The sequence below is a fragment of the Vipera ursinii genome, assembly GCF_947247035.1.
Source record: "Vipera ursinii genome assembly, chromosome: 2".
In the NCBI taxonomy this organism is placed as follows: Eukaryota; Metazoa; Chordata; class Lepidosauria; order Squamata; family Viperidae; genus Vipera; species Vipera ursinii.
Window position 1 is genome coordinate 24341739 of NC_139513.1, and position 21669 is coordinate 24363407.

Sequence of the window (21669 nt, forward strand, 5' to 3'; positions counted from 1 at the left end):
GGTGTTGGAGAAGACTCCTGAGAATAGCACGGACAGCCAAGAAAACGTATGATTCGGTTACAGTGGCGATGGGGGCACCGTTGGAAGATCTGAAGGACAGATGACAACATTATGGAGAAATCTATGTGATCACTAAGAGCCAACAGTGATTTGATGATATGTAATCAATTAATTTGGGAAGTTTTAGGGTAGAGAGTTGTAAACACTGGACTCGTATATACGGGTTTTTACTCTGCATTATTTCGAGCTTCTGCAGAGGCCAAAAATGGCATCAACTACTCGCCCATTTCCGCCTTCTAGAGGCTGATCGTTTCCCCCTTTCAACTCCGACCGAATTTCAAGCGATTATTCTCCGCCGCTAGGGGGCACAAGAGACTCACGGACGCAACCTAAAGAGGGCAAAGGAGTTCCAAAAGAGGGCGCGGCTTTGATGAGATTGCCGGGCGAAGATTGGAGCGCTGGAAGCCGAGAGGGCGCGGCTACGAGCCGAAGGGTTATGGCTTTGACGTCATCGTTCCAAACGTCGCTCTTACGAAGGGGAGGAGAAGCGTACTTCAGGTGGAGACGCCTTGCGACCCGGGAGTGGGCGTGGCTGTCCCAGTAAAAGAACGATTCCTCTCCCCTATCAGAAGCAGGGGAGGAGGGAGAGGGCGTGGCTCCCGGGGAAGCCACCACCCACCCACCCACCCCCGCCGCGGCGCGTAAACTACGCTCGAAGGAAGGGGGCGTGGTTTCAGGGAGGGTGGGGAGGGGTGTGTGTGTGAGAGAGAGAGAGAGAGAGAGAGAGAGAGACGGCTGGTTGCCATGGGTTCGCTTCCGGCGCTGCCGGGCGGAAGTGGCTGGAATTCTGCTGCTGGTTGGTGTCTGGCGTCGTCGCCGTCGCTCAGTGTAAGCGAGGGTGGGGGGGGAGAGGACAGAGCAGGCGGGTGTCCCGTTTTACCCTGACTGCTCGCAGGAGGGAGGGCAACGGCTCCCAGAGGGAGAGCCTGGCCGAGGCAGTTTGGGGGAGGAACCGGGAGGGGGCGCGGGGCTGGTGGAGCTCAGGACGCCAGCTTTTCTCTCCGGAGAATGACTTGTCTTCTTCTTCTTTAATAAAACCTGTGGCGAGGGAAGGAAGAGGACCCCCTTCCCCCAACGTTGCTGAGGCCGGGATAGCGCCTGATCCAAGTCCCGACGTTCAATTCCGACAAGGGAAACCAATGGGGAAAACTCCTAAAGATGGGTGCACGAACAACCGCAGCATTAATAACTACAGATGAACGTGGGGAGCTTACCTACCTAAGACCGGGCCAGGGTATTGGTTTGTCTAGTCTAGTATTGGCCTTTCTGATTGGCAGCTGAGATGTCAGTGGAGATATCTCCCAAACTGGTTTTTTGGGCAGGGTATAGAGGCAGGTGTACAGTGGATGCGTGTGCACCCCCTATGTGAGGAGATAGCGAGTGGCGGGTTCTTTTCTTGCCTTAATTCTGGAGGTGAGATGGTGGAGGAACTCTGTTGCTCCCATCTTTTGGATCATGGGGATGTCTTTGCTGAGCCTAACATTTTAGATTTTGTTAAGGGGATGCCAAAAAAGAAAGCTGGATCAAGGGAAAGCTTGAAGCCCAACGATGCTTCGGGAATTAGCAACGCTGGTCAAACCGTATGGCAGTAACTTATCCCAAGATCAGGAATGTTTTCTAACCCGGATTTACCTGTTATGCAGGGCACGGTGGCTGAGACTGGAACAACTGGAAGAAGATCCTGCATGAATAATTTCAATCCAGAACAAATATGTTTATTTCTGTTTGCCTTTGAGAACTATTCCATGGACAGATTTAAGTTTGAGGACAAGATCTGAGGAGTCAGCCAGGATATGATAATGGGACATTGTGACTTGTGCACGCAACAGTACACATACTGTAGAATGGACATCGTACTGTAGAATGGACATCTATGTTATGAGATGGAAAATTCTTTAAGAACCTTAAAGACTTGAGGGGAATTATCTTGGGATCAGAAAACCAAGTCATAAACCCTGAAGTAGTGGCAGAGCTTACACGAATACTCTTTCATATTTCGGGCATAAGAAGATCTATCTAGGCAGCTAAAGAAGCATCACTCACTTTGTGCACTCATCTGCACTGATTCTTCAAGAAGCAGCTTGGAAGGGGGAGGGGGGTGTCAAGAGGGCCCCCCTCCCCCCAGAGAGTGTTTTTGACTCTCCATCCTACATCTATGGAGCAAAGTTGTTTACCAGGTGAGATTTATTATAGTGGAATGGGATTGGGTATAATTCATTTGAGGTGTTTTATTTATAACGCTGGAAGAATGTGGTTGCATGTCAACATTCAGTGCATTTTCTACATGCTTATGATTGTTTTAAGTTTCTTGCCCTAGGACAGGGATGTCAAACTGCTAGCTCGCAGGCCAGATGCATCACGAGGAAACCACGCCCACCCCATTGCGGGCAATGGGGGGGAAAGTTCTGATGAAAAGTTTGACATGTCTGTCCTAGGAGTAGGATCAGTTAAAAGCCAACTTCTTTAGATTTCTTTTTGTGTGTAATTTTCTTCTAGCATATAAGGTAAGTTGATTGATGGATTGATGTTTGTTTGGCTTTCATTTATTTATTCTTGGGCAGTGTTTCAATTTAGCTTCATAGTCACAGTACTTTAAATATTTGTAGTTTCTTGTGAAAATATTTTTAATGTTGGCAGTACTTGAACATTTGTATATAGAACTTGGACCTCCAGAAGTTAGCAATAATTAATGCAGGAACAGGTTTTATGGTCCTATAGCATGAACATATGTTCTTGAAGAAATGTACAACTTTCCACAGTTTCATAAAGGGATTTCAGGAGAATCCAGGAATTGGAACTATATTAGTCTTTAGGGCAGAGAAAGACCATATATAAATTTTGGGGGGGGAGGCCAATAACATAGGATAATTACATTGTGAATTGTACATATTAGTCCATATGTATTCTTTTAGAATGATAATGAGACATATTTGATAAGTATTCTCAGGACCATTATAGCTCTGATTCCTGGAAACTTAATGTGAAAATGTGTTCCTATTCATATGTTCTGAATAATGCCAGATTTTATAATCATTTGTACTGAGAAAAGGTATGAATAGGACAATGCCCAATTTGATCCTGACATTTGTCAAGCCCAGTTTTGACCACATTTGAATAGCTAGCTATCCTGGTTTGATAGTTATATCAAGAATTGTTGCATTCTTAAAATCTGCGACATCTTACAAGTAAAAGTTGTTATGCATAAACTATATCATTATTTTATTTAAAGCAGCAGATGCTAAAAAGGTTTTTTTTAGTTTATATTTATGTAATTTGCAGCTCTCTGATGCAAGTGTTTTGACCAAAGATTTAAGTACCCTTCTTTATAGGGGTCCTGATGATACATATTTATTAAAATATCTGCATAATTTATTTCAAGCATAACAAGTTTCAGAAGAGCCCGTAATTCTCTTGAGAGTTGAATGTGGATTTCTTCAAATCATTCTCGATACTAAATTGGCCAGTTATTTTGAACTGGAGTGAGAAGATGAATGATAAACTGATTTATTTCATTTAGATGCTGCACAGCGCCTTACATTATAAAAACAATACAGTGTGAATAATAAAGCACTACAAAGGACAAGAAAGATGTTTCCAATATGCTGGGTGTGCCAAATAAAAGAGGCTGTATGGTTTTGTTTCAACCAGTAGTGCAGGGAAATGAGAAATGATATCAGCTCTCTTAACTAGCAAGACAAGGAACGGTGGTAGACCTTCAAGACACCAAAGCTTTGCCAAGTAATTTATTATTACATACTATTAAAGGTAATAAAACATTCTGTGCCTCTTTCTCTCACGTGTCCACGTTGCAATGGACTAGGAGCCACTTCATTTTAGTTAGGAGGGACAGTTTCTACCTGGCCCTATTTCTGGTAATGGACTGATCTCTTTATCAGTCTCTCGGCTTTTAGTCATGTGAGACTGTGCTCTCACAAATTGTCTCCTTCAGCATAACTGATCAGTTGATATACTGAAGGAAGTAATTTGAGTAATCAGACATATGCAGCCTCTGTGTTTAAATACATTGTATGTACGTCTGTTCGGTTTGCACAGTATACGAACAGATCAGCAATGCTGAATTTGCTTCCATGATAATTGGTCAGGCTGGTCCCCAAAGGGAGGTTTTGGTCCACCTTTATCAGATGCTTGCAGGTAATCCTTGACTTAGAAACATTCAGTTAGCGACCGTTTGGAGTTACAGAGGTGCTGGAGAAAGTGACACGTGACCGGTTCTTGCACATACGACCATTGCAATATTCCCAGGTTATCAGAATTCAGGTTAACTTTTTTCAGTGTTGGGCTAAATTTACCCTTGCTGGCGTAAACATGTCTCTTGGCGATTATTGTTGTTAACATTTTGGAATGATGCCTAGTAAGAAGAATTGTGGTTTCAAGTCAAATCTGATTTCTAAAGTTCTCTGAATAGTGCTCTGTACAGGTAGTCCTCGAGTTACGAGTTCAGCGGAGCCTGCCCAGTCCACTCGTAACTCGAAAACTCGGAGTGAATTTTGTACCTCCAACAAGATCACTCCCTGGCTCATTAAAACGCATGCATGCAGCTCGTTAAGTGAGCATGAGGTATCTCAGGGTGGGGAAGGCCGTGGGGGACCTAGTGATGGAGCAGGTCCCCAAGGCCTTCCCGACCCACTAAGATACCTCATGCTTCCCCCTCCCTTCCTGCCGCACCAGACTCACCTTGAAAAGATCTGTCTCCTCTCTGCCTCAGTTCCTGCTGCCGCCCGGATCTGAGGCCAGGGGACGTTCCGTGTCCCAATCTGGGCGCTGGATGCCTTCTCCAGGCTACCACCAACTGGATTTCAGGCCAGGGGACACTTCCACAGCCCTCCGGTGGCCCATTTCCGGGCAGCAGCGGCCTAGAGAAGGCATCTGGGGCCTGGATCAGGCCGCCGGAGGGCCAAATAGCAGCCCCCGGCTTCGGTTCCATTCTCTGTTGCAGAGAACAGAGGCCTAAAATACTATGAGATCACGCGAGGTCAGTAGCATGAGATCTCGCCCCACCGATCTTGCTCGATCCTGCTTTACTCTAAGCCTCCATTCTCTCGAGAATGTACTGAAGGCCTGGAGCAGCTAAGAAAGCGAAGGGTCTCGATCTTCGCAAGGTGAGTGTTGAAGGCCTGGTGCCTAGGGAGACCCGGGGCGGGGCTGGCGATGGAGGGAATAACCAGGGTGAATGTTGCAGCGCCACTGAGGTCACTCATAAGGGTGAACGACTGCGGTGGTGCTGCAATATTTGTAATTTTGGGACTTGCTCGTAAGCACTAGGGGGCACTTATCGCATAACTTCAAACGAGCTATAAGTGATTACCTGTATTTCTTTCCAGAACTAGGGGGCTTTTTAAATGTCTGATAAAAAATTTTTTTCAGTTTGATGACATTTCCAATAATTACTACTATATATATTGTCAATAAAAGGGACGCGGTGGCTCAGTGGGTTAGGACGCTGAGCTTGGCGATCGGAAGGTCGGCAGTTTGGCGGGTCGAATCCCGAGTGCCGCGTAACAGAGTGAGCGCCTGTTACTCGTCCCAGCTTCTGCCAACCTAGCAGTTCGAAAGCACGTAAAAATGCAAGTAGAAAAATAGGGACCACTACGGTGGGAAGGTAACAGCGTTCCGTGCGCCTTTGGCGTCTAGTCATGCCGGCCACATGACCACGGAGATGTCCTCGGACAAGCGCTGGCTCTTCGGCTTTGAAACAGAGATGAGCACTGGCCCCTAGAGTCGGAAACGACTAGCACGCATGTGCGGGGGAAACTTTACCTTTACTTACGGTATATTGTCAATGCTGGCAATTATTGACAGAGTTGTATACCATCTATAAAATGTTTTCCATTGGTTTCTTCATAACTTACAATCTAGAGTAAATTTATATTCCATAATTCTTCCCTTTGTTGGTTTGTGATTGTTCCTTTAAGGTTTAAAACACTGTATCATGCAGGGTTTTTTTTAATTTCTTCAGTCTCCATGAGTATATATACACCCTAGTAAGTGACCTTGATTCTGTATGAACATTTCAAATTCTGTCTTATTGCTTAGAAGCTGTCCCTCATTTTTAGATCAGTTGTATTCTTCCAGAATAAAATGAAGAATTCATGTGTGATTCTAATCTAAAGAGTCTTCCCATGGCTAGTTAATTCAGTATGAGAGCATATAACTACTTCCTTTGCTGAAATTGGAACTAACCATTTTGGCTCAGATATGAGTCACATGTGGGAGGATCCAGGAAAAGCTCATGTGTCAATAATGACTTGTGTTCAAGAAGATCTCTTTTACTTTCAGAGCTGTCAGCAAAACCACTGCTCCAGGAAGAAATCACTCTATTTTAAATAAAGAAACATGATTTAGTAAGACTGTAAAAAAAAGCTTAATATCTTTTACAAGAATAATAATATCAACTAACTGGATTGGCTAATGGCCTATTCTCAAATAGAGTTAGGAAGCGATAGACAAAATATGAAGACATTTCCCCCGATCAGCAAATGGTCAGAGTTGTGCTGGCTTCATATGCGATAACTTCCACTTAGTTATCAGACTTCATCTTTAGTAATGTGTATTGTTTAGTTTATGCTAAGTTATTTAGTAATGCCTAGTGGTTAAGGTGCTGGCCCACAAAGCTGTGAGTTTAGTCCCAATTAAGGCATGAAAGCGGTCCCTCACTTTCAGTCATCCGATGGTGGTGGGTGTGGGGAACATAGGAACTAATATTAGGTATATTTGTTGCCTTGAGTTACTTATAAAAATAAAAAGGGTGGGATATAAATAAATAAAAACCTAAATTTATAAATTGACTTGATCTTTAAAAAAAAAAGCTGCCTTGAGCTTCACTTTTGCGATGAGCCATGAATTGCTAGGGTTTATTGAACAAGCTTGATACACAAATGAAGGCGAATAGACGTGTCCCAGGATAATGTTGCAGGAAGGTGACACAGAGAAGTTATCCTGAGGATGGGGGCTCCAGCAGGAATCCGAAAGCTCGGAAGACAAAACTGGTCTCAGTGACCAGCCCAGATTGGATCCTGCAAGCTTGATTTAATCTAGTATGTGAATAATGACCATTATACTCTCTGAAGCGATGAGATTTAGGGTTCAGCACAGGTTAACATGAATTCAGTGTTCTAGGAATGCTTACAGTTCTGGAGAAGAACTAATTTTATTAGCATTAAATATTGAAAGCCATTTCAGTGCAGTTGTGTGGCTTGGCAGAATCTATGAATAAACATTGCCAAGCTCAAGAGATTTTTTTTTTTTGCAAAGCTAGAAATCTTTGACTGGTTGTGCTGAGGTTTTATGCTCAGCATTTGGTTGCCAGTGTGCGAGATGGGGAATTCTGAAAGTTGAGGTCCACACTTCTTAAAGTTGCCAAGTTGGAAAAATGCTGATTTTAAATGTTTAAAGAATTGCGATGCTGGGTAATACAGCTTTAGATTTCTGGCTAGTCTTGGTGCACTTTCCCTCAACATAACAAACAGAATTGTAATAAGTAAATTGGTTGTCAATTTAGGATCACAATTGGGACCAGAATTTCTGTTCTTAAGCAAGCGCATTGTTGAGTGAGTCACGCTCAATTTGGCCAGAGTTGTTAAGTGAACCAGTCAAGTAAATCCAGCTTCCCCCATTGACCCATCAGAAACCAGCTGGGAAGATCACAAATGGGGATCACATGACCCCCTGGGCACTGCCATAGTCGTGAATAACAGGAGTAATAGTAAATATAAAGGCTACTCCTTACCACAAGTGCATTGGCCTATGTTAGGCCTGACTACTAGGAGAGTTTTTTCAACCTTAGCAATTTTAAGATATTTGAATTTCATCTCCCAGAATTCTCGGAGTTCAAGTCCAAATGCATTTAAAATTGCCAAGGTTGAGAAACACTGCTCTAAGGCAATGACTTGCGTTACCTTTTGACTTAAAAAAATGATTGCACAGAAGATGCAAACTTCCCCTTTTCACTTTTCAAAAGGCTTTTTTTTTTTAAAAAAAAAATAAGAAATTCAGCAGGTCATTGTGCTTATTTTAAAGCAGGGGTCCCCAACCCCCGGTTGCATGCCAGCAACCGGTCAGCACAAGCAAGCAAAGCCCCATCCATGGGATGCAGGCAGCACACAAAACCACACACACTCCGGTCCGCAGAAAAACCTTTCTCTATGGAACCAGTCCCTGGTGCCCAAAGGTTTGGGGACCTCTGCTTTAAAGTGTTTGCTAGCTAGGTATTTAATTGTTTCTCTCTGTCTCCTTAAAATAACAGTAGCCATGCAATCAAAAAAAAATGTGGCACTTTAGCAACTACATTATCTTGGATGTCCTGTTAATATAATAATGGTCCGTGTTTTAATCTTTACAGGCTGCCTGGAGTCACTGATGTGAGAAAGGTGGCCACGTAAACAATTTAAATAAAAAAGTAAAGATAAGTGATGCAAACGTTTGTGGGATGTATCCACTTCATCGGATAGATTGAATTTTAGGTTTATTGGGACATAATATGCCTCCTGTATCTTCTGAGATAGGGAGCAAATTGAAAACAATCGAGAAATGCAAAAAAAATACAGCCCTTACAGACCGTTACCTTCCTTATAGCGATCAACTTTGCACGTAGACACAATAAAAATACAGCCTGACCTGCTGGCTTTGCCTCACCATCTCCCTATTGACATTCAACCAGTTTAATAACATTCTGTCTGTTTGGCTCACTAAAGTTGCACTGCTCAGTTGGGTTGTATATTTTTGCACACTTTGTTCCTGACACCCTGTTCTTGCCTCCACTTTGAGTTGCCAGTAGGAAAAGCTAGGTCATATAGCCTAATTGGGGAAAGCAGCAAAACTTTGAAGAGAGTGTTGTTGGCAATTGGTGACAAGTCTTAAAAGAAATAGGTCAGGATGGAAGAGTTTTATAGGATGAATGCTGGCTCTTCTGTGGTTGAGCAAAAAACAGATCTCGCTATTGTGTGGCCAATGCTAATAAATGATCCAATCCAGAAAGAATGCCACCGGCCTGTGGGCATATTGTATGGAATATTTAACAAAATTTGGAAGATCACAATCAGCACTGCCAGAAAAGTGGAATCTGATGAGCATTAGCTACTTTGAAAGGTTGTATTTTTTTAAGCATTACATTCTCTGGAAAACTCTTAAGGTCTTCTAATATTTACAAGGAGGGAATACTAAATCATTTGTAGTTATAAGCCCTGACCTGCTTTCAGCAGTTATAGCTGTCTAGAAACTTTTGTAAATGAACCGAAACAGATTTTGAGTACTTTGACATTGTCATTTTTATATGCTTTCATTCTGGATAATGTACATTTTTCTCTGGGGGAAAATAACTCAAAAATGTAGTTACGTAGTTAGGAAATACTGCTCACAACTGTGAGAGACATATCAGCAGACATATGCAAGACTTTTGTTGTCCGGCTTAAAATGGTGGTTATGTACAAAAACATACAGGTGGTCCTTGGGTTACAGTGATAGTTGGGACCAGGACTGCTGTCGCTAAGCAGTGCAGCTATAAAGTGCAACATTAGTGATGGCAATCCCAATCCTGATTGCCACTATAACCCAAGACTACCTGTATATCTTTTGGTCATAATCATCCTAAATTGGATAACATTCTTCCATATGGTAATGCAATTATATTTAAATTATATTTAGACCCAGAGACCCTTTCAATCTTACTTTATTCTCCCATTTTGACATGGATCGATTTTTGCTTCCATTGTTGATACAGGTACTCCTCATTCAATGTCCACTTCTTTAGCAACCATTCAAAGTCACAATGTCACTGAACAAGGACTACTTGCAACAGGCCCTTGTCATTGTGGCTGTCACAGTGTCTCTCAGTCATGTGGTCACCATTTACGACCTTCAGTGCTGACTTTCAACAACAGGGAAGCTGATAGGAAGTCACAAATGGCAATCATTGGATCACAGGTCGCTGCAACAGTATGGGGTTTGCCTACCGGCAACTGGGACTGCCAGAACTGTTGTCCTAAATCAGTATGATTGCATGACATTGCACCTTACAACAGCATCACAGTTCCCAATCCCAATAACTTTCAGTAAGCAAGGACTCCTTTGTAACCCCCTAGAAAATAGCCATGTGATGACTTGACTAACATTAGCTTGCTGCGCACTGTCCCTCCTGTATGCAGAAGTGGAGGAAGAAGACAAGGGTGAAATCCCAAGTAAATGTTAACATTACGGTAGTAATTTCCTTTGAATTTGCAGTCACCTATCATCTGGTACCCTGCTTAAGTGTATGTGTTAAGAGCGTGGGGAACTATGGTAGGAGAAATATATGTAGGTGATGGTAAAAGAGGAGGAATCATGAAGCAACATACTTCTAGGTGTCAGTCATGAGGTTCTAATGCAGGGGTGTCAAACTCGCAATGTCATGTGACGTGACTTTTTTGCCATTGTCGGCAGTGGGGTGGGCACGGTTTTGCTATGATGCATCCAGCCCGCAGGCCCACAGCTTGACACCCGTGTTCTAATGGGTTAACAGATAGATGGAATTCTTCAGACCTCTATTCAGATCAGAAGCCTGGGTTTCATTGTAGTCTTATTTTGATGCTTTTTCTTATTAGTTCAATGTAAGTATATGATTTTTATCTTATCTATAGAGAGGGTGGCCAAAGTATTTGAGTACTTTGGCCACCTAATGAGAAGGAAGGACTCACTGGAGAAGAGCCTAATGCTGGGAAAGATTGAGGGCAAGAGAAGAAAGGGACGACAGAGAATGAGGTGGCTGGATGGAGTCACTGAAGCAGTAGGCGTGAGCTTAAAGGGACTCCAGAAGATGGTAGAAGACAGAAAGGCCTGGAGGAACATTGTCCATAGGGTCACAATGGGTCGGACACGACTTCGCAACTAACAACAAAAAAGAGAGGGTGGATAGGAAGTGTGTATAAGCATATGTACTAAGCTGAATGTAATCTGTAATTAAAAATACACCTAAGCATCTCAGTTTGAGGCATAACAAGTAAGCTTTCTGACAGATTTTTGTAAGGACTTTTTATGTTCCATCTTCTGCAGATACATGTGGAAATCATAATGACACAGCAGGCTACAATGGTGATGCTCAGTTGTTTCTTCAAGAGTGGAATAGCATACTTCTTAAAGGACATCTGGGGTTTTCTGAATTTTTGGAAGCGTGTATAAATTTGGCATATATGGCACCAAAGGAAGATTATGTATTTGTTTAAAAATACGAGGAGGTCACAGGCTTTAAAATGTCAGTTAAGTTGTATAATAGATGAAATCCTAGGATATACTTTTTAAATAACCTGTTAAATCTGGGCACAGTGAAATAGACTGAAACCTTTTGGAAACCTCACTTTCCAAAAAATAATACAAGGATTCTCATGTTTAAGATGTTGGCTTTAGGTTTGAACAGTAAATACAGTGGCTTCATCCCAAGTTCATTGCAAATATCAAATCTATCTTGTTTACGTTCTGTACCCTTTAAAACATGTGATATACAAAAAAAGCATTAGACCTACTTTTTTAAAAACAATGCTGTTGTGGTACTTTATTTTTCTCCCAGCACAATGACATGCTGCTACAAAGCACAGTGCTGTTTATACATTCCTTAAAAGAACAAAGCATAACCAAATAATAATTATTATAAATTTAACTTGAAAGTTCTAGTTTTGAAGATCCGTTGGCAACACGCCTTATGCTTCAAAGACTACCTTTAGGGTAGGATTAATTCTTTTTTCAATACAGTAGTACATCGTTAATGTTTCTAAAAAAGGGATAACATACATTAAGGAACCAATTCAAATTGACTTTTCAGTTGATTTGCCAAAGATACTAGCCCATTAATATTTTTTTACAAGTGCTCTTTTAGGATTGCTTGTGCTTTATGCAAAATCATATTCTCCAAAGCGTCTGAAGGCAGGACAAGAAGCAGTGGCGTAGCGTGGGGGGTGCAGGGGGGGCCGGCCGCACCGGGCGCAAAATCTGGGGGGGCGCTCGCACTCGCAGCTCTCTGCCCCTGCCTGGCTCAATCACTCTCTCTCACTGCAGTGCTGGCTGTGCGAATCTGAGCCGCCGGATCGCCGCCCACGGGTTAGGGGGCGCAAATTACTTGCTTTGCCCCGGGTGCTGACAACCCACGCTACGCCACTGACAAGAAGCAACAGATGGAAACTAGTCAAGGAGAGAAGCAACCTGGGAGAAACTTCCTGACAGTTAGGACAATTAACCAGTGGTGAATGCTCCAACACTGGAAGTTTTTAAGAAGAGACTGGACAGCCATTTGTCTGAAATGGTATAGGGTTTCCTGCCCGAGCAGGGGGTTGGACTAGATGACCTCCAAGTTCCCTTCCAACATTATTATTATTATTATTATTATTATTATTATTATTATTATTATTATTATTATTATCATCATCATCATCATCATCATCATCATCATCTTTGCTTCCTCATTTGGAAACAATTCTTATCACTATCAACTGAACAAATGAAAGATTGCTTCAAAGGTTTGTTATGTGTGTGTCTTATGTATTGGTCTGTTAAAATACCAAGATGTTTGCTGTAAAAGAGTGGGGGAAATTTTCACTGAAAAAGAAATGCTAAATCGGAAATGACAACTTAAATCTTTCTGATCTAAAATAAAATTGTTGTAAGCATTTTAAGTAATTGAAATGAGAGGAGAGCTGCTAAAATGAGTGCATTAGCTCAACAGGTGTCTGTCCACAAGGACGTAGCAACTTTCAGATTGGTACAATTTGAGAGCCAATTGTAGTAGTTGGAAACTAAAAGAGGCACATTTGCCTAGGGATCTCTAGCACAGGAAATGCTTCTGTGTTCAGTTGACTGTTATCTATATTCCTTTTCTAGAGACTGATGTGCTGCCTTTAGGAGTTTTATAAACAGAAAGATAGCAGATATTTTACTTGCTTATTAATGTATTTTTGCTACATCCGGTTGTAAATGTTGTCTAGGGGCCCCAAGTGGCACATATAAACAGAACCTCTGAATGTGTTGCACTCAGTCAGATTTTGTTTCATTAGCCTTTGAGTTATTCATGGACTAGAAGAGGTCCTTTGTCATGAGGCCACCAACTGCATTTCATGGTGGGAGTCACCGGCCCAGAAAAAAACGTTAAAAGATAAAACAGATGTAGCCTGAAAGAAATGGTCCTCCCAAATAATCTATTTTATGAAACATTACGAATGTTGTCTTATGTGTGTCTATAAACCTGCTTCGGATATTCAGTCTCTTTGTACACATTTGCTTTGCTGTTATCAAACACGGTGCCCCAGACGGAGCAAATAGGAGTCAGTTTCTTGTATGTGTAGGGATTTGTTAGTAGAATAGAGTAGAATTCTTTATTGGCCAAGTGTGATTGGACACACACGGAATTAAGTCTCCGGTGCATAAGCTCTCAGTGTACATACAAACATAAGCTCTCAGTGTACACGCAAACAACAAAGTGATAAATCATAAATTGTAAATCGTAAGATACCATCGTAAATCATAAGATAGAAACAACAAACTGATAAAGCATAAGATACCAATAGGAGAAGGTAATAGGAAAAATGAGAAGGATAATAGCGATACAGCCCTACTACATGGGTAAATATCCTTAGGCGTAAGACAGGGCTGTGGGAATTAGGTGTTTAGCAAACTGATGGCTTGGGGAGAAAAACTGTCTTCGTGTCTAGTTGTTTTGGCATGCAGTGCTCTATAGCGGCATCCTAAGGGTAGGAGTTGAAACAGTTTATATCCAGGATGTGAGGAATCTGGTAGATAGTTTTTCAGCCCTCTTTCTGACCTGTCCAGTACACAGGTCCTCAATGGAAGGCAGTGTAACAGCCTCTTTAAAAGAGTGGTTATAAATCAAAATAGTTAGTGGTACAGCATCATATAGTTCTGAACTCAGAACAGAGAGGAGAAATTGTCTAGTAGTGGGATTTCATCCATTCTAAGAAGACAGCCCAGCAAGTTTTCTTTTTTTGTCTAGTTTCCCAACTTAGATTTAAATCATCTCGGGCAACTTTACTGACTACTATAAAAAAATTAATATCTTGTGAAATCTTAAAGGTTATCAGATTGTTCTGTACCAGCCTGCTACCGGCCCTGCAGAAAAGGCAGGGACAACCCCTTTTACAAGAAGGCAAGAGGCTGGAATTACGCCTGCCAAATTTATTGCTACAAAAACAAATAGAACAAGACACGAACCAAAAAACAGGAGCTTTTCAAGCGGTTGCCTTCAGCAAACCAGCCCTCCCACGCATTCCCCCTTAAATACAGTTCAGGGCGTGGCTTCTCTCTGCCTCCTTCCGAGGAGCCCCATTGCCTTCCTCTGTTTACTCCTGATTGACTGCCTCCTGCGTCGGGCGTCCTTGAACAGGGCCAGCTGTGGGTCATCTTCATCCACGCTGTCAGGCTCACACGGCAGGGTCTGCGTCGTGACCAGGTGGGAGGGGCCTGGCTGAGGGCTCTCATCAAACTGTCCAACCACCTCAGCAAGCTCTTCAACACCCCCCTCCTCCTCCTCCTCTGAGTTGTCCGACCCAACTGCCGAACCCACAGGCTGACCCTGAATCACAACATAGATTCATTGTGTCATGAGCTAGAACAGGGGTAGGCAGCCTCGGCTCTTTTATGACTCATGGACTTCAACTTCCATAGCTGACTCAGGAATTCTGGGAGTTGAAGTCCATGAGTCATAAAAGAGCCGAGGTTGCCTACCCCTGAGCTAGAATCTACTTCGGGAAGTGCAAAGGCCGTTGTCTCTGTTACAGTAAATATCACTGGAAAGAAGGAAGGAAATTGGATGGAAAGGCTTTGAATTCGTTCACTGTAACATTTATGTAGAGCAATTAAGCATAACGACTGTTCATAATAACAGGACAATTGAAAGACTGTTCACACACATAATTCTAGGTCAGCGTATACTGGGGGTCTTCTGTAATAACCTTACATAAGTAAATTTATGGAGTTGTCATAGATAAATTGTAGAACCTGGCTTAGCTTCTGGATTTGTTACTGAGGTCAAGTAACTGCGATAAATGGTTTAAAGCCAGGATGAAGCTTTTTTTCCTCCTTCCTTAGAGCATTCAAGCTTCTCCCTGTTTGTTTCAGTTCAAAGCTGGATTGAATTAGGGACTTGCTAAAAAGGAACCAAATTATGCCTAACAGCCCACACATATTCAATATACTACAGCCCTAAGCCAGTTACACAATTTGGGTTAACAGGTGTACAAAAAGTTGTTGACCAGGAAGTTTCCAGAATGAAAAGTGTGGTCTCCAAGTGGCTCTAACAGCTTTTCCCCCCCCCTTAGTGCTAGAAACTGTCTTTGATCTTCTTGCTCAGCTAAAGATAAACTGAGTCTGTTTTTTTCTGTTTAACATCTGGTGCCTTCTTGAAAGTGCTAAGTGTTGTTTTTTTTCAGATAAGCCCAGTTGCTTGAGGAATGCTCTCTGCTCTGCTTCCCCTACTCTTCTTCTTTATGTAGATATGAGTCTGGGTTTGTACTAATATTTCACCCTGCATTTTTTTAATACTTAGTTTATACTATCAAAAACAGTACCATAAAAAAACAGATTAGAAACACAAGTTAAAATAGGCAGTAAAATGGTAAGTGAGCACCTGTCCACCCTAGACGAGCCCAAATCACCAGGACCAGATGGACTGTATAATAAGCTGACTTAATTAAGAACACCATAAGCAGTAAAAATACAGAGAAAACAAGCTGTTATAATTAAGATACGGTATAATAAGCAAAAAAAATGAGCAGGACCTGTCTGTAAAATGTATTTCGGCAAACCTGACTTAAGAATATTAAAGGTAAAGGTAAAGGTTCCCCCGCACATGCGTGCTAGTCGTTTCCGACTCTAGGGGCCGGTGGTCATCTCCGTTTCAAAGCCAAAGAGCCAGCGCTTGTCCGAGGAAGTCTCCGTGGTCATGTGGCCGGCATGACTAGATGCCAAAGGCGCACGGAACGCTGTTACCTTCCCACCGTAGTGGTCCCTATTTTTCTACTTGCATTTTTACGTGCTTTTGAACTGCTAGGTTGGCAGAAGCTGGGACGAGTAACAGGCACTCACTCTGTTACGCGGCACTCGGGATTCTACCCGTCAAACTGCCGACCTTCTGATCGACAAGCTCAGCGTCCTAACCCACTGAGCCACCGCGTCCCTTTAAGAATATTACATGAATAAAAATAATTTCCTCAGCTACCAAAAGAATGGAGCTAGTCCTGTTTTCCCTTTCATGGCCTTCCAGAAATCTGGAGTAACTGCCAAGACGGCCCACTTTCAAGTCTCTTTAAAAAAACATGCCACAAGTGTTAGCAAGAAAGAGAGCACATCTTCTACTGCAGATTCTTAAAATCTGAGAAAGCTCACGTGATGCGCTTGTGGTTTCTCAGTTTGAATTGATAAGAGTATCAGGCTTTGTGGGTCATAATTACCACTTTGAGTTGTATTCAGAATCTGACCACTGGTTAAGGAAACTGATTAGGATTGAATATACTCTCCATAATTTACTAGTCAGTACTGCATCTGCGGAGATTGTGAATTGACTGCAGTTTTGGTGTGCTTCCCAAAAGTAGCTGCGTACAAAATGTGTTACAGTCGAAAGTGCTAAGGCATCATGTATATTGCGCAGTTATTTTCATGAAGGATTGGACTCATTTGAGCAAATTTAAGTGTGTGATAAAGGTATTATTCTACTACATTGATAAGCTAGAACAGTGATGACGAACCTTTTAGAGACCGAGTGCCCAAACTGCAACCCAAAACCCACTTATTTATCGCAAAGTGCCAGGGCCACATCAGCATTGTGGTGCCCTTGGGGGGGGGCAGGGAGGCGCTTCTGAGTGCCACCTCTGGCACGCAAAAAAAACGGGGGCGCAAAAATGGGCCACCGTGCTGCAAGGCACAAAAATGGCTGCTACCGTGCTGCAAGGCACAAAAATGGCTGCTACCGTGCCGCGGGGTGCCGATACAAGGCTGGGTGGGGCTCCTGCTCCGGGCGGCGGTGGTAGCCTAATGGACCTGCTGCTGGCGGCGGTGGCGTGCGTGCCAACAGAGAGGGCTCTGAGTGCCACCTCTGGCAGGCGTGCCATAGGTTCGGCACCACTGAGCTAGAAGGTAAAGGATTGGAATGTCCTTTTGCCATCAATATTTGTGAATCGCGTGCAGGTGGATTTGGAGATGTTAATATCGGTGACTGATCTGAATGTTCAGCGTTGCTATTTGTGCTCAGACATGAATGCTTGTCTAGTTCTTCTTTTATAAGTGCCTTTATTGTTGGGTTGTAAGTCCATTGTTTTCTAGCCTTGTGGACAGTCCAGGGAAGTACTTGACCTAACTGAGTAAGCTGCTGCATTTTGAGTCGGAGCGACTGGTGTTATTTCTGCGGGAGAACCTGCCGTTAGGCCTGATCAAAATCTGGACAATCGACGGCTCCCTTTCCGTCTGAAGCAAAAATAGTCTTTGGAAAAGCTTTGCCCTTACAAGCATCCCTCCCAGCTGCACGTTCCTTTGTGTCAGCCAAAATGTAAGGAACCGGGAGTGAGCAGCTGAGGCGATGGATGGGAGAGTCCTGCCAAAGCCTCGTACGCTGTTTGAAGAAAGTAGGTAATGGCGGGCAAAAATTTGAAGAGCAGTTTGTTGACGTCTTAAGTTACATGAAAGAAAGTGGCTTAAGGAGCGAAGCTTTTTTTTTTTTCCTTTTGAAGGTCGGAATGAAAACACTTTAGGCCAAATTGAGATGTCAGTCTTCTGCTTCTCTACTTCTTTTCAAGAAACCGGTTTTGAAACAGAATGGAGAATTATTTGTCCTTTCTTGGAATCAAATAATACCAGTTCTCTGGATATCCTTTCTGGTTGTCGAGTCCCTCTTCCTTCCTGTTGATTCTCATGGAAAGACATGTTATTCCCATGGTCAGAAGGCACGTGATATAGCAACAAGAAAGGAAAGAAAGAAAGAGAGAGAGAGAGAGAGAGAGAGAGGGAGGGAGAGAGAGAAAGAAAGAAAGAAGAAAGAAAGAAAGAAAGAAAGAAAGAAAGAAAGAAAGAAAGAAAGAAAGAAAGAAAGAAAGAAAAAGAAGGAAGGAAAGAAAGAAAGGAAAGAAGGAAGAGAAAGAAAGAAGAAAGAAAGAAGAAAGAAAGAAAGAAAGAAAGAAAGAAAGAAAGAAAGAAAGAAAGAAAGAAAGGATTTGATTCTTTGCAGATAGAGGTTTCCATGATTTCAAACAATTCCCTAGAACTACATCTCTTTTGGATTTGGATTTTCTGGTTTTTGTTGTTGTTGTTCTTTTGTTTTTTAATTCATCCCAGTATTATACAGAAGATCAAGTTGATGCAGATTTCTCTTTCCCGTTGGTGATCAGGCAGCTGTGCTGCAAATGGAGGTAGATTGTCTTTTCCTAATTTTATGTCAGGCTTTCTTCCCTGTCTCTTGCAGACAGAGTAGAATTTTGATTTATTCCAATAAAAGCCAATTTAATTAAGAGGACAAAGAAAATTTAGAGTATTTTTCTTGACCTTCCAAACCTCTCGATAACTGATTTTATGGATTTGCCTGGAAAGCAAAACCAAATGTAATCAGTTTAGAAGTGCTGCTTTTACATAACAGAGTATAAATGCTAAAAGGCCTCCATTATCTGTTTACAGTTAAACCTGGTCCTCTTAAATTTATTTGATTACCAATAGAATAAATCAAAATCCCTCTACCCTACAAACACTTTTAATTGGAAAGAATTTTAACGTAATCTAAATCAGGCCTGTGCAGTACAGCGCTTAGTTCCAGAAGGGTGCTTTTACCATGTGCACATAAACTACGTGGGAACTGCAGAGTACAGCCTTTTATTCCCAGGACAAGACACAGCTGCTTTAAAGAGTGGCAGGTGGATGCTGTGTTCATGTTCTGAAGCACCTTTTAGGGGTTAAACTCAAAGCACCACATAGCTCTTTGAATAACATCTGTCACAGAACAGGTAATACAGGCTATCTTTGATTTACAACTGTTTGTTTAGTGACTGCTTGAAGTTACAATGGCACTGGAAACAAGGGTTACTCGGGACCATTTTTCACACAACCGTTGCAGCATCCCCCCCACAGTCACACGATCAAAATTCAGACACTTGGCAACTGGTTTTTTGTTTTGTTTTTTTTATGATGGTTGCAGTGTCCTGGGTAACAGGATCCCCTTTTGCGACCTTCTGGCAAGCAGGGGGAAGCCAGATTCACTTAGCAGTTTTATTTTTTTTATTTTATTTTAATTCCATTTATATCCCGCCCTTCTCCAAAGACTCAGGGCGGCTTACAAGCTTAGCAGTAGCCTTCATTCTATGTATATGCCTGCTTATTAGGGCTTTCACACACACCCCAAGCGGCATTATTACAAAGTCAGCTTAATTGCCCCCAACAGTCTGGGTCCTCATTTTACCTACCTCGCAAGGATGGAAGGCTGAGTCAACCTTGAGCCTGGTGGGATGCGAACCTGCACTACTTGCAGGCAGCTGGTGTTACTTAAGGAGGCATTAGCCCACTGCTAATCACTAGTTGCAGTGATTCACTTAACAACTGTGGCAGGAAAGTTCATAATATGGAGCAAAACTCACTTTAACGACTGTCTTTGCTTAGCAACAGAAATGTTAGGCTCAGTAGCGGTTGTAAGTACTTATAAGCTATGCTAGATGCGCCTTCCCGTTCAGCCAGAGCTCATTGTGCTGGTGGAAGAGTCAACAGTGCATCCCAACAGGAAGGACGGATTAGCGCTTCCGTCTTATCTTCCAGCCTCTGTTGCGTTACAGGACTTGGGCGGGATGGCCAGAGTTGGGGATCTAATGCACTAGAGACCTCAATGTTTTGACTGGCTTCCCTTCAGTTCTGCTTTCCCCGTCCTGTATCCTGTTTATTCCTGAACAGCTTTCTCTTCCTTCGGATTGCCCAAAAGAAACAAGCCAACAATTGACTGGGAAGAGAATAGTTAATGGTTAACTCTCCTCTGTGGTGAAACGTGGCAGCAGAAATTAGCTCATTGTGGTCCTTTGCTTGCTTTGCTAGCTAATCATCTCCAGGAAAGCTGTTTTCTCGACTAGAGTCTTTCCCCCCCCCCCCCCAGCATTTTTAACTTGTCCTTTTCTACCGATAATTTGTATTCATCTTTTCCCTAAGATTGCTAATTGGAGGTACTAACTCCGGCCCCATCCCACACGCACGGCTAATAAAACAGGACCTCATTTGATTTGATTTTGATTTTATTTTTTTTCCCGGGTTGGCTAATTGCACCTTGATAAGGATCTTGTCATATGATGTGAAAGGAGGAATTGGAATTTGTTTCCTGCTTCGACTTTAGTGGAATTGCGGCATCCAGTGCGATACCAATAACGGAAATTAAAAAAAAAAAATCCAAGCCTTCGCCTTTCCCCACGTTTGTGTCAGGGCAGCAACTCCAAAGGTGGCCTGACTAAAAAGCACAGCCGTGTAGAGAGTGCGAGAGCTTGTCTTACCATCTTCAGCTGGCTGCGTAGGTTTGTGAGTATTGGAAGCGAAAGGCCCCGTGGCTTTCTTTGGGCATGTGAGACTTCAGCCTTTTTCTCTGCTCAGGTTGGAGGGAAGAAGGGGCCCTGACTTCCTGACTGCGAGGGCCGTCCTGTGCAACCTCTTTAACCCTGCCCTCCTTCCCCCTCCAAGGGAGGGGTCACGATTTCGACTTCCCTTTGGGGAAATGAAACAAGCATTCAGGGCTTCAGACTTGGCAGGGCTGCTGTCCCAAGCATTGGCTTTGCCGTTTTTTTGCTCTGTATCCCCACACAGATCTGACAGAGAACGGCAACTTTGCTGCCTTCTTGCCATTCGGAATTGGATCCTGGTATCAAAAGATTGTTCAAGCGATTCATGGTGCCTGACGGACAGCAGCTTCATAACAATGGGTGAGCATGGAGAGCGGTAGAGAAAAGGGCTGAGCAAACAGGTAAAGGCAGAACTTAACAGCAGAGTGTTCTCGAGCTGGCTCTGTTTCTGTGTTAGGACACAGGAGGTGGTGTCTCCAAAGTAGGCTTGATACTAATCTGCTTAGTATCTGTTGATTTAAACAGCTTTGTAGAGGGAGGAAAACGCTGGTACCAAATGTGTGACAGGGATATGGTGATGATGGTACAAGCTGAACTTTTTTTTTCCCCACCCTCAAAAAATGGCTGTACAGAGAGAGGGATTAAGGAACACTATAAGCAAAAGTTTAAAGTTGCGAGGGCCTTTGCATATTTCTAAAAGTGAATGAATTCCAGCTGTACTCAGTAATTCCGTGAAGGATTATAAGGAATATGGTGCGTAGGGACAGTATATAAGCAATCATATATGTCTTGGAAAGTGATTGTGGCTCTGTGTAAAAATTTGGGAATACAATGCGTGGTCTTGGAAATAACTGATTGCAGGAATTTATATTCAGGTGTGGACTTGAATTGCTGTACCATATACAGCACATGTATCTTTTTATTCTTTAAAATAGTATAATTTCCTAGCCGTGCTGTGTGAATTGTGGGTGTTCCCGCAGATTCCTGCTACCTTTGTATATATTTTCCCTAAAATAAATATCCAGAATCATTGAGAGCCTGAATAGTTTCTTTAATG

The 21669-nt window shown here is 42.7% G+C and overlaps 1 protein-coding gene across 8 annotated transcripts in view; it reads left to right on the plus strand.

The window, feature by feature from the left end:
• Nucleotides 1-766: 766 nt before the first annotated feature.
• MGAT1 (alpha-1,3-mannosyl-glycoprotein 2-beta-N-acetylglucosaminyltransferase) overlaps nucleotides 767-21669 on the plus strand; it is a 45751-nt gene continuing 24848 nt past the window's right edge. For 5 of the 8 annotated variants that reach the window (XR_014491683.1, XM_083356045.1, XM_083356043.1 and 2 more), the window contains exon 1: nucleotides 19691-21013. The gene's annotated coding sequence lies outside the window, so the exon portion shown is untranslated. Of the gene's footprint in view, nucleotides 889-1051; nucleotides 2238-19690; nucleotides 21014-21669 lie in introns of those variants that run through there. The other 3 variants (XM_083356051.1, XM_083356049.1, XM_083356052.1) reach the window with 3 other exon arrangements.